At 42.3% G+C, this 12,587-nt stretch overlaps 1 long non-coding RNA gene across 1 annotated transcript; it reads right to left on the bottom strand.

The window, feature by feature from the left end:
• Window positions 1–1,622: 1,622 nt before the first annotated feature.
• LOC144588572 (uncharacterized) lies at window positions 1,623–10,075 on the bottom strand. Its single transcript, XR_013544188.1, has 2 exons — window positions 8,327–10,075; window positions 1,623–2,120 (listed from the first exon to the last, which is right to left on the bottom strand). It is a non-coding gene; the product is annotated as an uncharacterized LOC144588572 (long non-coding RNA).
• Window positions 10,076–12,587: the final 2,512 nt, after the last annotated feature.

Consider the following 12,587-nt stretch of genomic DNA (forward strand, 5'->3'; position numbering starts at 1 on the left):
TTCTAAAACATTCTATATAACATGAAAGCTGTTTAGTAGTAACAGGTAACCACTCATTTTGAGCAGATTTACCTTTGCTAGTAAATTTTCTCATTTCCCCCCAAAATGCTCAGATAAGAAGGATTAATATTAATGTGCAAAATAAGCATCAGAAATAAAGCTGGATATGACAATCATGCCATTAAAAAAGGAAATTTAATAGGCTGAACTCTGAAGGAGTACAAAACCTCTCCAGCAGACTTTCCGGTCCTCTAGCATAATCAGCACTTACTATAAAAGGCATCTCCACTTTCAGAACAATTCTTCTTTAGATCCTAATTAGAAAAAAGCTCAGTCATCGGTTATGTGACTTCCTTGCTTATTTATCACAGCCTGTTGTATTTAAGAAAGGGTTCTTCTTGCTCCAGAGTTTTTTTCCTACTTATTCTTGGCATGAAGCACTACTGCTGAATTTATAACATTACATTACATGCATTCCCATGGCAACAGACCATGATGCTGCAAAAAGAGAATTATGACTTCACTACAGGTGCTGCCACAAAGCAAAGCTGGGTTACCCAGGAGGAAGTAAACATTCCAGAAAGAACATTCAGAGCAACTGGGAAGGGCATAAAAAAGAGCAACTGTGAATTTGTCATTGAGATGTTGTGCCAACATACTGTATCAAAATAAAACTCTATCTATCATAGTAACAGAAAATATTCTTGTTTGCATAGAGTCTATGCAAACCTAAAGTTAATCAAAAATGATCTAGGGAGATAGGAAAGACTCAATTCTGGTACAACTCACAACACATGCTAACCCACAAGTTCATCAAAATGAGCTTGGAAAATAGGAGACAGCTTCAATCTAAGTCATACCACTTGTCCACCTATCCTAACTCAATATTGACTACTTTGAATGACAGTACATAGTTTAACTTTATGGTTCAGTCTTAGAATAAGAAAATAATCAGAGGGAGATACCAGAATAGTGGCAGACTAGAGCACATTAATTTTATCTGTAGACATAGGGAAAATACTATGTCAAAAGTTGATTTTTTAAAATGCAGATTGAATATTCTTGTTTCTTTGGTCTATCATCCTTGCTGTCTCTGGTTCTAATGGCAGAATGACAGTAGCATATAAAAGGCAATGGAGGAAGCAAAGCCTTTTAGCATAGTATTGATCTGGCAGCAGTGGGTTGCATTCCCAACTCCACACGTATCCAAACCCAAAGTAGAAACAAATGCAGGAATTCACACTTTCCCACACTTATTGGGGACAGGAAAAAAGGTGATATTTTTAATGTAATGACTTTGTTATGGATAAATTTTCTGTTGCTATGATAGATTGAAAATAGGCCATTATTAAGTTACTTGTAATTCATTCCTTTTTGCTATAATTAGGTCATAGCTATGTTAACATCACCATGGGAAAGTACTGAGAGATTACTCCTTTTGCAGAGTAATTATAATTGTGTTTTATTTTCTGTACAGTTACAGAAGTTGTGTGGCTTTGCTACTTTGGTACATTCAGTATCACTGGCCACCACTTGCAACATTCACATGTGTAATTTTTGAAAACTTTTCTATAACAAAAAAGCAGAGGGATAAAAATTGACTTACACTGATAACTAACTACTTTGGGCCTTGTAACTGTTATTTACTGAAAATAACTCCAGTCTTACCTCTGTGCTGGAGGTAAAAGAAAGAGAAAGGGATGTAATTGCATATGTGATGGTCTAGCAAAAAAAGAGGAAAGAATGGAGTTTGATTTTTGATGAAATAAGAGACAATGGAAACAATGAATGATAAGCAGATAAAAAGAGGGGGGGAAAGGAGTTAGTTATAATGGTAACTGTGACAAGGCTACTAATTGCAAAGAACTGGAAATGTGACAATCAGATAAACCATGGAAGAATGGTATAGAGAAATGGGGAACATGGCAATTAATCATAAATTGGCTTGTGATATGAAAATTAGAAGAGGTATGCTAAAAAGTATTGATTTCAGAGAGACATGGAATCTATTTCTAGAAAATGTTCTGATTAAAGGGGAAGGTTATATACCAAAAGAAGAATCAATGTATTTGATGGGGTGGCATGGGGTGGCATGAATTGTAAAATTAATGTATTGGAACCTGTTACATACAGCACTGATGTTACCTGTCTGTCATGGGTTTGGAGGGAAAGTTCCATCCTATGGGGAGTGGAAGGCGGGACATCAGGAGGAGGGGCTGTACTGTATATATATGTGGAGCGTGTGAGGAGAGCTGAGGAGAAGAAGCAGCAGCTGGGAAGAAGAAGCTGGTGTGGGAGTCTGTGTGTCAGACAGGGTACTACTGTGTGTCAGTCAGTACCAACCTGATAGGTTCAGGTGTCTGTATGGTTAGCCAGAACTGATAGGTTCAGGGTCTGTGCTTCAAGTTAAGTGTTCTGTGTGAACCAAACTGTGTGCATGTATGAATGAGACTAAGCCACGTTACTATATCTTATTCACCTGATCATTTTATTTTGCCTGTGTGTTGTTTTAAATAAACCTTATTCTTTTATTTGTTGAAAATCCATCCCTGGTCTGTGTGACTTCTTATAGGGAATGGTTGGTGGCAGCTTAGTGAAACTGTGGCATATCCCAGTAGGTCTGGGTTTGTCACATTGATTGGTGTCCAGCGTGTGGGATACGTCTGGTCCAGTTGTCCAGTGGTCCAGCAAAGCCTTGGCAAGTGTGCCCAGAGCAAGGGGGGTCTAGTCAGGGACAATCTGAGAGCGCGTAGGTAATCTTCTAGGCTTACCTCACGGGGGGGTAAGCTAGTAGAAGAACGTGTAACCTCAGATTGGGGGCTAGATTAGGGAGCTCTGAGGCAACCTGTTTTTGGCGGGAAAAAAGCTGAGGCAAAACTGTAAAGTAGAAGTGATTTAGCCTGCCTGCTGCGAGGCCCAGCAGAGGGGGGTAGACTCTGGCTCGCAACTGTTGCAAGTTAGTGCTGAAGGACAGCAGCAATCTATAGAGAAAGCTGGTTCTGAGGCAAAAGGAAAAAAAAAAAGTGGTCGCTTTATTTTGAGGCTTGACTTTTGAAAGCAGCCTGTTCTGGGGGGATTATGCCCTTGACTCGAAGCCAAATGGCAGAAATGGGTGAAGTGAAAGACCCCCAGGTAGACCAAGGTTCTGAGGATGAATTTGGCTCAGTGCAAGGTGACAGCACGGGAGAACAGAACCCAGAACTCAGAAAAATGCTCATAGCCCAACAGCATGAACTGAGGATGAGGCAATTTGAAATGGAGGAAAGATTAGAGAGAGAAAAAAGGGAGGAAAGGGAAAGGGAGAAACAAAGACAATTTGAAATGGAATTGCAGAGAGAGAAAATGGCATTTGAGTTAAGAAAATTGGAACTGATGAATCAGAACAATAATAACAATAGGGATTCTGAGGGAGGCCAATTGTCTAAAGCTGACCTGAAGAAATTCCCTGTGTACCACAAGGGAGATTGTCCTGAGGTGTTCTTTTCCTTAGTGGAAAGAGCGTTTGTGGACTTCTCAGTGAGGGAAACTGAGAAGATGACCATTATGCGATCTTTAATCAGTGGTAGCCTGGCCGAAGTCTATTCAGAGATGCCAGAGGAACTGATGAAAGATTTTGCAGAGTTTAAAAAACTGGTGTTTGCAAGACATGGGATAAATGCGGAACAGCTGAGGCAAAGATTCAGGTCAATCACCAAGAAACCAGAGCAGACTTTTACCCAAGTGGGGGCTCAATTGGTGAGGCTGCTAGAGAAATGGCTATCTCAGGAGGGGACAGAGACCTTTCAGCAGCTCAAAGACTTGATAGCGCTGGAACAGTTCTATTCAGTCCTGCATGGGGAACTGAAATTCCAGGTGAGGGAAAGGAAACCAAAATCTGTGGCAGAAGCAGCCGAGATCGCAGATTTTATTTCCCAAATAAGAAAGCCCTTGGGTGAGGGGAAAGCGATGGGGAAACCTAAAGAAACCTACAGCAAGTACTCTCAGGGACCAGGGAAAAGCCAGCAAGGGGGAGGGGCCCATGGTGAAGGGAAGCCCTCAGACATGAAACCAAGACCTCAGATTTTGGAGGGAAAACCAAAACAAGATGAGAAAGACTCAAAATATAGCAGAAAATGTTATTTCTGTCAGGGAAAGGGCCATCTAATCTCAGAGTGTGAGAAATTAAAGCAGCTAAAAGGAATTGTGCCTCAGGATTCGAGTGGAACCAAGCCAAAAGCTGTGTTCTGTGTCCAGAAAGAGCAAAGCTCCTTGTCACTGAGGGAGCCTGTTGCCATGGCTACTCAATCTGGAACAAGTACATCTGCTGATCTGGCTGAGGAAAATGGTCCTCTTGTGGAGGTCAAGCGATGCTTGCTCGTGAGAACAGATTCTCAGTTGTTTGAGACAGCAGGGGTGGACGTAGGAATACTTGACCATCAGTATCGGGGGCTGCGGGACACTTGTTCCCAGGTGACCCTGTGCCATCCAGATATTATTCCTAGGGAGTATGTAATCCCAAATGAGAGCATGAAGGTGGCAGGGATTGAGGGGCAGGTGATCTCACTGCCAGTAGCGGAGGTACCTGTGAACTTTCAAGGCTGGAGGGGAGTTTGGCGGCTAGCGGTTTCATCGACTCTGCCAGCAGCCGTGCTCGTGGGAAATGACCTGGCTGAACATGTGAAACGGGTGCTGGTGATTACACGTTCACAAGCCACCACGGGGACAGTTCAGGGGGGTAATGATGAGCCCGAGACGGAAGCAGAGGGGAGTTCAGAAGCTGTGGTGGAAACCTTAACCACAGACAGCCGATTTGGCCAAGAGCAAAAGGCAGACGCCACTCTCCAAAAGTGTTTTGAACAGGTGACTGACGCCCAGCTAACACCTGAAACCCCAGTGAGATTTCTAGAGAAAAAGGGGATTTTGTATAGAGAGACCCTGAGGAATATCTCAAAAGGGGGAGATGGGATCCGAAGTCAGCTAGTGGTACCTGAAAAGTATCGCCCCATGATCTTACAAAGGGGGCACTCTGACATGTTTGCTGCACACTTAGGGGTGAACAAAACACAGCAGAGAATCACACAGAATTTTTATTGGCCTGACATAGGGAAGCAGATCAGGGAGTTCTGTAAACAATGTGATGTGTGTCAAAGGCAGGGGAATAGCCGCGACAGGACCAAAGCAAAGTTGTGCCCTTTGCCTGTGATTGACACTCCGTTCAAATGCATAGGGGTGGATATTGTGGGACCTTTGCCCAAGGCCACAAAGAGGGGGAACAGGTTCATTCTCACCATTGTGGACCATGCCACGAGGTACCCTGAAGCCATTCCCTTGACTAACATTGAAACTAACACAGTGGCAGATGCCTTGGTGGGGTATATGTCCAGGATGGGATTTGCCTCAGAAATAATCACAGATTTGGGAGCATCATTTACATCGAAGCTCATGAAACGGTTATGGCAAATCTGTGGAATTAAGCACAAGGAAACCACTGCCTATCACCCTGAAAGTAATGGGTTAACTGAGAAGTTCAATGGGACTCTAATGCGCATGATTAGGGCTTACTTGGCAGAGAATCCAAACAATTGGGACCAGAAGCTGCAACCCCTTTTGTTCGCTTATCGATCAGTGCCACAAGCCAGTACCGGGTTCAGTCCATTTGAACTTTTATTTGGGAGAAGGGTGAAAGGGCCCCTTGATTTGATCAAACAAAATTGGGAGCAGATCACCCAGGATGACCCACAAGACGTTGTGACATACATAGACACCTTGATGAATGACCTAAAGAGAAACCTAGAACTGGCAGCAGAAAACCTGCAAGCTCAGAAGGTCAGACAGAAAACATGGTATGACCACAAAGCTAGAGAGAGGCACTTTGACCCAGGGGAGGAAGTGCTTTGGCTTAGGCCCTGCAGAGAGAACAAACTGCAGCTCAAATGGGCAGGACCATATAGGGTCATTTCCAAGATGTCAGACCTGAACTACCTTATAGAGCAGGAGGAGAACCAAGCAAGGAGGGTGGTTCATGTGAATGCCCTAAAACCCTACTACAGAGGGGAACAGAGGGTTTTATTTGCGATAAAAGCAGCTGAGAGTGAGGAAGCTGAATTACCCTTCTGGGAGGGTAGAGGGGAAGTAAAATACAACCCAGAGGAGGTAAAGATCAGTCCTGCACTCACCCAAGACCAGCAGCAAGAACTAAAAATGCTGCTCATTAAATATCAAAAGGTGTTTTCCAACAAGCCGGGGATAGTGAAGGGAGTGATGCATCGGATCCACACAGGGGATGCACCCCCGCAGGCAGTATCCCCATACCGGGTAACGGGACCCTATAGGGACAAGGTGCGGAAGGAGCTGGACGAGATGCTTAGGGAGAACATAATCGTCCCCTCTTCTAGTCCTTGGTCCTCTCCGATAGTCCTTGTGGACAAGCCTGATGGGAGCATTAGGTTTTGTGTTGATTACAGGAAATTAAACCGCGTAACCACTCCTGATGCCTACCCAATGCCCAGGCTAGACAACCTGATTGAAACCATAGGGGGTTGTCGGTTCATCTCATCATTGGACCTGGTAAAGGGATATTGGCAATTAAGAATTGATCCCAGGGATCAAGAAAAGACTGCCTTTTGCAGCCCTTTTGGTCTCTATGAGTTTCGAGTCCTGAGCTTTGGTCTCAGAAATGCACCAGCCACATTCCAAAGGCTGATGGACCAGACCTTGGCAGGGCTCAGTGACTTTACTGTGGCCTACATTGACGACATAGGGATCTTCAGTAATACCTGGGAAGATCACCTGAAACACCTGGAGTTAGTGCTGCAGAGGTTAAGTGCAGCAGGGCTAACAGTAAAGGCCAGCAAGTGTCAGCTGGGTAGCCCAGAAATAAAATACTTGGGTCACATGGTAGGGGGAGGAGTGATAAAACCCCTAGAGGCCAAAATAGAAGCAGTTCGTGATTGGCCTAGACCCAACACCAAGAAAAAAGTCAAATCATTTCTTGGGTTGGTGGGCTACTACAGAAAGTTCATCCCGAGGTTTAGCGAGATTGCGGCTCCGCTGACCGATCTGACGAGGAAGAAGGCTGATGACCGCATCCCGTGGACCAGCGACTGTGAGGAGGCGTTCCAGAGGTTGAAGCAGGCGCTCATCAACTATCCAGTGCTGCGTGCTCCAGACTTCGACCGGGAGTTCATCATCTACACCGATGCGTCTAACAGCGGGGTAGGAGCAGTTCTTTGCCAGGAGGATGAGAATGGTGACCAGCATCCAGTGTCCTACCTGAGTAGGAAACTCCAGAAAGGTGAGAGACATTTGGCAACCGTGGAGAAGGAGTGTCTGGCCATAGTCTACGCGATCCAGAAGGCCAAGCCTTACATCTGGGGAAGACATTTTGTTCTGTGCACTGACCATTCGCCACTGCAATGGTTAAAGACAATGAAATCCCACAATAGTAAACTTATGAGGTGGGCTTTAAATTTGCAGGACTATGACTTTGAAGTGAAGGTGGTCAGAGGGTCAGTGAACTGTGTTGCTGACGCCTTGTCAAGAAGACCTGAAGAATGAAGACGGCGAAAGAAACATGGACTATGTATATATTTTGGTGACAAAAGGTTAAATGTACCTGTTTTTTGAATTTGGTTTGTATGAATAAAGGTAACTTGTTGTAATGTATATGGTAAATGTTTAAATGCCTAATTGATATGGTTAACTTAGAATGTAAGTATAAGTAAGTATGATATTGTATGGATAACTGTTTTTGTGTATTGTAACCAGGTTGTTTTTTGGTGAAAAGCACCTTAGCTTTCCCCCTACAAAACAACTTATAAAGAGGGGAGGTGTTACATACAGCACTGATGTTACCTGTCTGTCATGGGTTTGGAGGGAAAGTTCCATCCTATGGGGAGTGGAAGGCGGGACATCAGGAGGAGGGGCTGTACTGTATATATATGTGGAGCGTGTGAGGAGAGCTGAGGAGAAGAAGCAGCAGCTGGGAAGAAGAAGCTGGTGTGGGAGTCTGTGTGTCAGACAGGGTACTACTGTGTGTCAGTCAGTACCAACCTGATAGGTTCAGGTGTCTGTATGGTTAGCCAGAACTGATAGGTTCAGGGTCTGTGCTTCAAGTTAAGTGTTCTGTGTGAACCAAACTGTGTGCATGTATGAATGAGACTAAGCCACGTTACTATATCTTATTCACCTGATCATTTTATTTTGCCTGTGTGTTGTTTTAAATAAACCTTATTCTTTTATTTGTTGAAAATCCATCCCTGGTCTGTGTGACTTCTTATAGGGAATGGTTGGTGGCAGCTTAGTGAAACTGTGGCATATCCCAGTAGGTCTGGGTTTGTCACAGAACCTAGTCCTGAAGCAGTGGCGGTGGCACTGGTTGGAGGGAAAATACGTATAAAGAGTGAAGATTATATAAGAATAGTGAATCTAAGGAGTATATTGTTCTGTATGTTTGAATTTTTATTGTCTTTTTTGAGTTTGTCTGTTTGTTAAAAAAAATGAAAGCAAGCAAGCAAACAAACAAACAAAAAGAAAATAATTCCAGTCTTTATCGTTGTTATTTTCTGTATTTCCATTTATTTGTTTATTTCATTTATATACCGTACCATCTTATTAATGCAATGCACTATTCTGGGCAGTTCACAACATAACAAAATAAAATCAAAACATGACAAAAGCTACTATAAAATTAGAGAATACACAAAAGGAACAAAAATTAGGTAGTATCACTTAACTGACATATGGGGGGGGGGGCCTCAGAGGTATTTTACCTTGAGCATAGTCCATTATAATGCTGCTGGAAAGTGAGGAATTCAGGAGAGAGTGTGGTTTTTGACAGTTACCACCTTGCAATATAGTTTAAACTGTATAAAAGTGTGATGAGGCTAGGCATGCATATAAATACAGACTTACTAACTGCATACTGATGGTGAGGGTGAAACTTATAGTCATCATTATTCACAACATTTGCCTGAGAGTGATTATTCAGAAAAAGATAAAAATGCCTTCTCCACTGTAATACCAACCAAACAGTATGGCAGTGCAGGCTGACAGGACAAAAGTTATAAAGGGTATACAGATACAGGTGAACTGATTTCTCTAAGAGAGCAATTGTATGCATGAACAAAATAGAATTTTCTCCTGAATAAACATGCATAGTCATGTACTATTAATGCTTAAATCCGCTGGAATCACATAACTGTGTTAAAGTCTGAAAAAAAAATTCCAGTGTAGTTGTCTTCTTGGCTTCATTAAAGAATATGAAAATGTAGCTTTCATGTTTATATCCCAAGTCTTTTTAAAAAAGAAATGGGGGAGGGGAGAAGAATGGTTTGTGAGTGCAATGCACAAGCAAAGCACAAGCCATTGAAACACACCCGTGCATTTTAACTTGTGCATGTACTTTGTCCCTTAGTATCTCTTTAAATTAACATTTGAGAGCCCCCAAATAGTAAGGAGATCCTCAGAACCTGGAATGTAACCGCATTAATGTACAGCTCAAGAGTAGCTATGAATCTAATGAAAGTGTATTTAGGAACAACATAGCTCTAACCAGCTGGCTGGATAGCTCAGTGGTTTAAATACAGTATCAGAGTTCGATTCCCCACTGTGCCTCCTGCAATCAGAGATAGCCTGTGTGGCCTTGGAAAAGCTGCTCAGTCCCATTATGTCCCCAGAAGAAGGAAACAACCTCTGAATATTCCTTACCTGGAAAATCCTGAAAAGGGTCCCCATAACTCAAGAATTAACTTGGTGGCACACGATTATTATTACTATGGCTCTAACTACTATATAGCGTAAATCCTGTATCAGGTATGTAGTCATAGTAGTTTTGCAAAACAATATTTTAGGGTCTCTCTTAAATACTACTGGGCTGACACAACAACATTGGGAAGCAAAGAATAGAGACATAGTCATCGCTGCTTAATCCCTATTATGAGAAAAACGAATTTATTATCTCCTGTGTGAATCTCCCCCAAGGGCTTCTGGCTGGCTGATTGGGTGCTACAGAGAGAGGGTTAGATATGATCCAGCAAAAGATAGGTATAATCCAGCAAAGCACTTCTTACGTTGTTTCCCTTCACCGAAGCATTCATGTTTTGGTACTCTGTGAATCTGCTGCATGTTATTTGTTGCCTAGAGCCTGTGGCTTTCTGTCAGCATTCTAACCTCAGGGAAATGATTTTTTTTTTCATCAGAGAGACTTGTTAATAGCAAATAATGAATTATGTATACCATGCTGCTAGGAAAAAAAGAGAAGTATTACTGTACATAAAACATTTTAATTTTAATGCTATTTTTTATATTTATTTATTTATTTATTTATTTATTTATTTATTTATTTATTTATTTATTTATTTATTTATTAGATTTCTATCCCGCCCTTTTAGACAAAGTCTACTCTGGGCGGGTTCCATTAAACATTAATGCTAGATATTTGTTTCAAGGTTCACTTTTTTTCCTTGCTCACTTTGAATATGTTACAGTGAAAAGAGAGGCTAACTGATAACAGTCTCTTTCACCATAATCTGTCTGTCTGTCTGTCTGTCTGTCTGTCTGTCTGTCTGTCTGTCTATGGAGTGGTGGAAGCATTTCCCTTCCTTAACACTTTCTTATTACTTTGTATGTTCTTAACTTTAAGCAAAACCATTTGTATCATTTTGTGGGAAGATTGTGCATATACAAATGTGTGTGCATATTTATTTATATGCCACCATTCTTCCAATGAAAGGGACACAAGTTGGCTCACAAATTGTTGCAGTCAAAGCCAACTAAAAACACAATTATTACATTAAAATTTTAAACATACAGTAATGCTAAAGCAATTAGTTCAAATGGTTGTTGTGGGTTTTTCGGGCTCTTTGGCCGTGTTCTGAAGGTTGTTCTTCCTGATGTTTCACCAGTCTCTGTGGCTGGCATCTTCAGAGGACAGCAACCTGTGCTCTCTTCAGAGCACAGAGTGCTGTCCTCTGAAGATGCCGGCCACAGAGACTGGCAAAACGTCAGGAAGAACAACTTTCAGAATACAGCCAGAGAGCCCGAAAAACACAGAACAACCATTAGATCCCGGCCGTGAAAGCCTTTGTGAATAAATTAGTTCAAAGTTGAAAAAACCCTTTCTACACATTTTTAAAATGTAAAAACTAAGAGAAATAATTCCATGCAGCTTCCCAAAACCAAAAATCTTCATTGCTCAATTCAGTTGTTGAAAGTGTATCTAAACCAGAAGGTCTTTTCTCTCCTGCAGGCCAGGAAGAAGAGGGCTAACCTAGCCTTTCCCAGTCTGTGAGCCACAAGTGAAAAAGTCCTCTCTTGCATCCTCACCAGATGTGCCTGAGGGTTTTGTTGTTGAGACCAACGTAAGGGTCTCTCCTAAAGATCTCAAAAGCCGGGGAGGCTTATATAGGGAGATACAATCTCCCAGACAGTCCAGACCCAAGCCATACATGGCTTTATATATAATAACCACCATTTTGAACTGGGCCCAGAAACGGACTGGAGCCAGTGAAGCTTTTCTAGCACAGGAGTTATGTGTTTCCTATAACTGGCCCTGGTCAATAGTCTGGCAGTAGCATTTTGGACCAGATGAAGTTTCTGGACATTATTGAAAGCAGCCCCATCTGCAGCACATTACAGTAAGTGGGTTTTAAATCAAAAGACATAATACAGTACTGTGTTTCCCCGAAAATAAGACAGAGTCTTATATTATTTTTTGCTCCAAAAAACTCAATAGGGCTTATTTTCAGAGGATGTTTTTTTTTTCATGTACAACAATCTACATTTATTTAAATGCAGTCATGTCATCTTCTTCTGGTTGGTGCCCAATGGTGGAGGGTGGGGTTTCACTGAACTGGGGCTTATTTTTGGGGTAGGGTTTATATGACAAGCATCCTGAAAAATCATGCTAGGGCTTATTTTCAGGTTAGGTCTTATTTTCAGGGAAACAGGTTATAGATTTTAGATAGCATTGGGGTGGGGGCAGAACAGAACTCTGAGACACCCCACAGGCCAATTTTGAACAGCATCTCCCCCAGGACCACTTTCTGTGTCCAAGTGAGATGATGTTTGGTTGGACCCACCCTGAGATTTCTGCTGTCATGGTTCTCATCTCTGTTCCATTCATTTCATTAACACCCACTCTCTGGTACACCAGGGAGCTAGTTTTACTTCTCTTTGTGGATGGAGATGCTTAAGAGCAATCCTGTCCATGGCCCTGGTGAAATATATGTACAGTGGTGCCCCACTTGACGACGATAATCTGAGCAAAATCACTGTACAGCGAAATCATCATCAAGCGAAAAAAACATTGAAATGCATTGAAAACTGGTCAATGCGTTCCAATGGGGGAAATACCTGATCGTGCAGCGAAGATCCTCCATAGGGTGGCCATTTTGTGATGCCTGTAAAGCGAAGAATTGGTCCTGAAAACAGCGGGGAGCCATTTTGCGACCTGCCGATCAGCTGTTTCTAATCGTCGTCTAGCGAAGAAATGGTTTCCGAAGAGGGAACTATTCATAGTCAAGCGGAAAAACCCCATATAAACATTGTTTTGTGATCGCTATAGCGATCGCAAAAAACCCATTGTAAAGCGATTCCGTTGTCAAGCA

Source organism: Pogona vitticeps, chromosome 1 (genome assembly GCF_051106095.1).
Source record: "Pogona vitticeps strain Pit_001003342236 chromosome 1, PviZW2.1, whole genome shotgun sequence".
Lineage (NCBI taxonomy): Eukaryota > Metazoa > Chordata > Lepidosauria > Squamata > Agamidae > Pogona > Pogona vitticeps.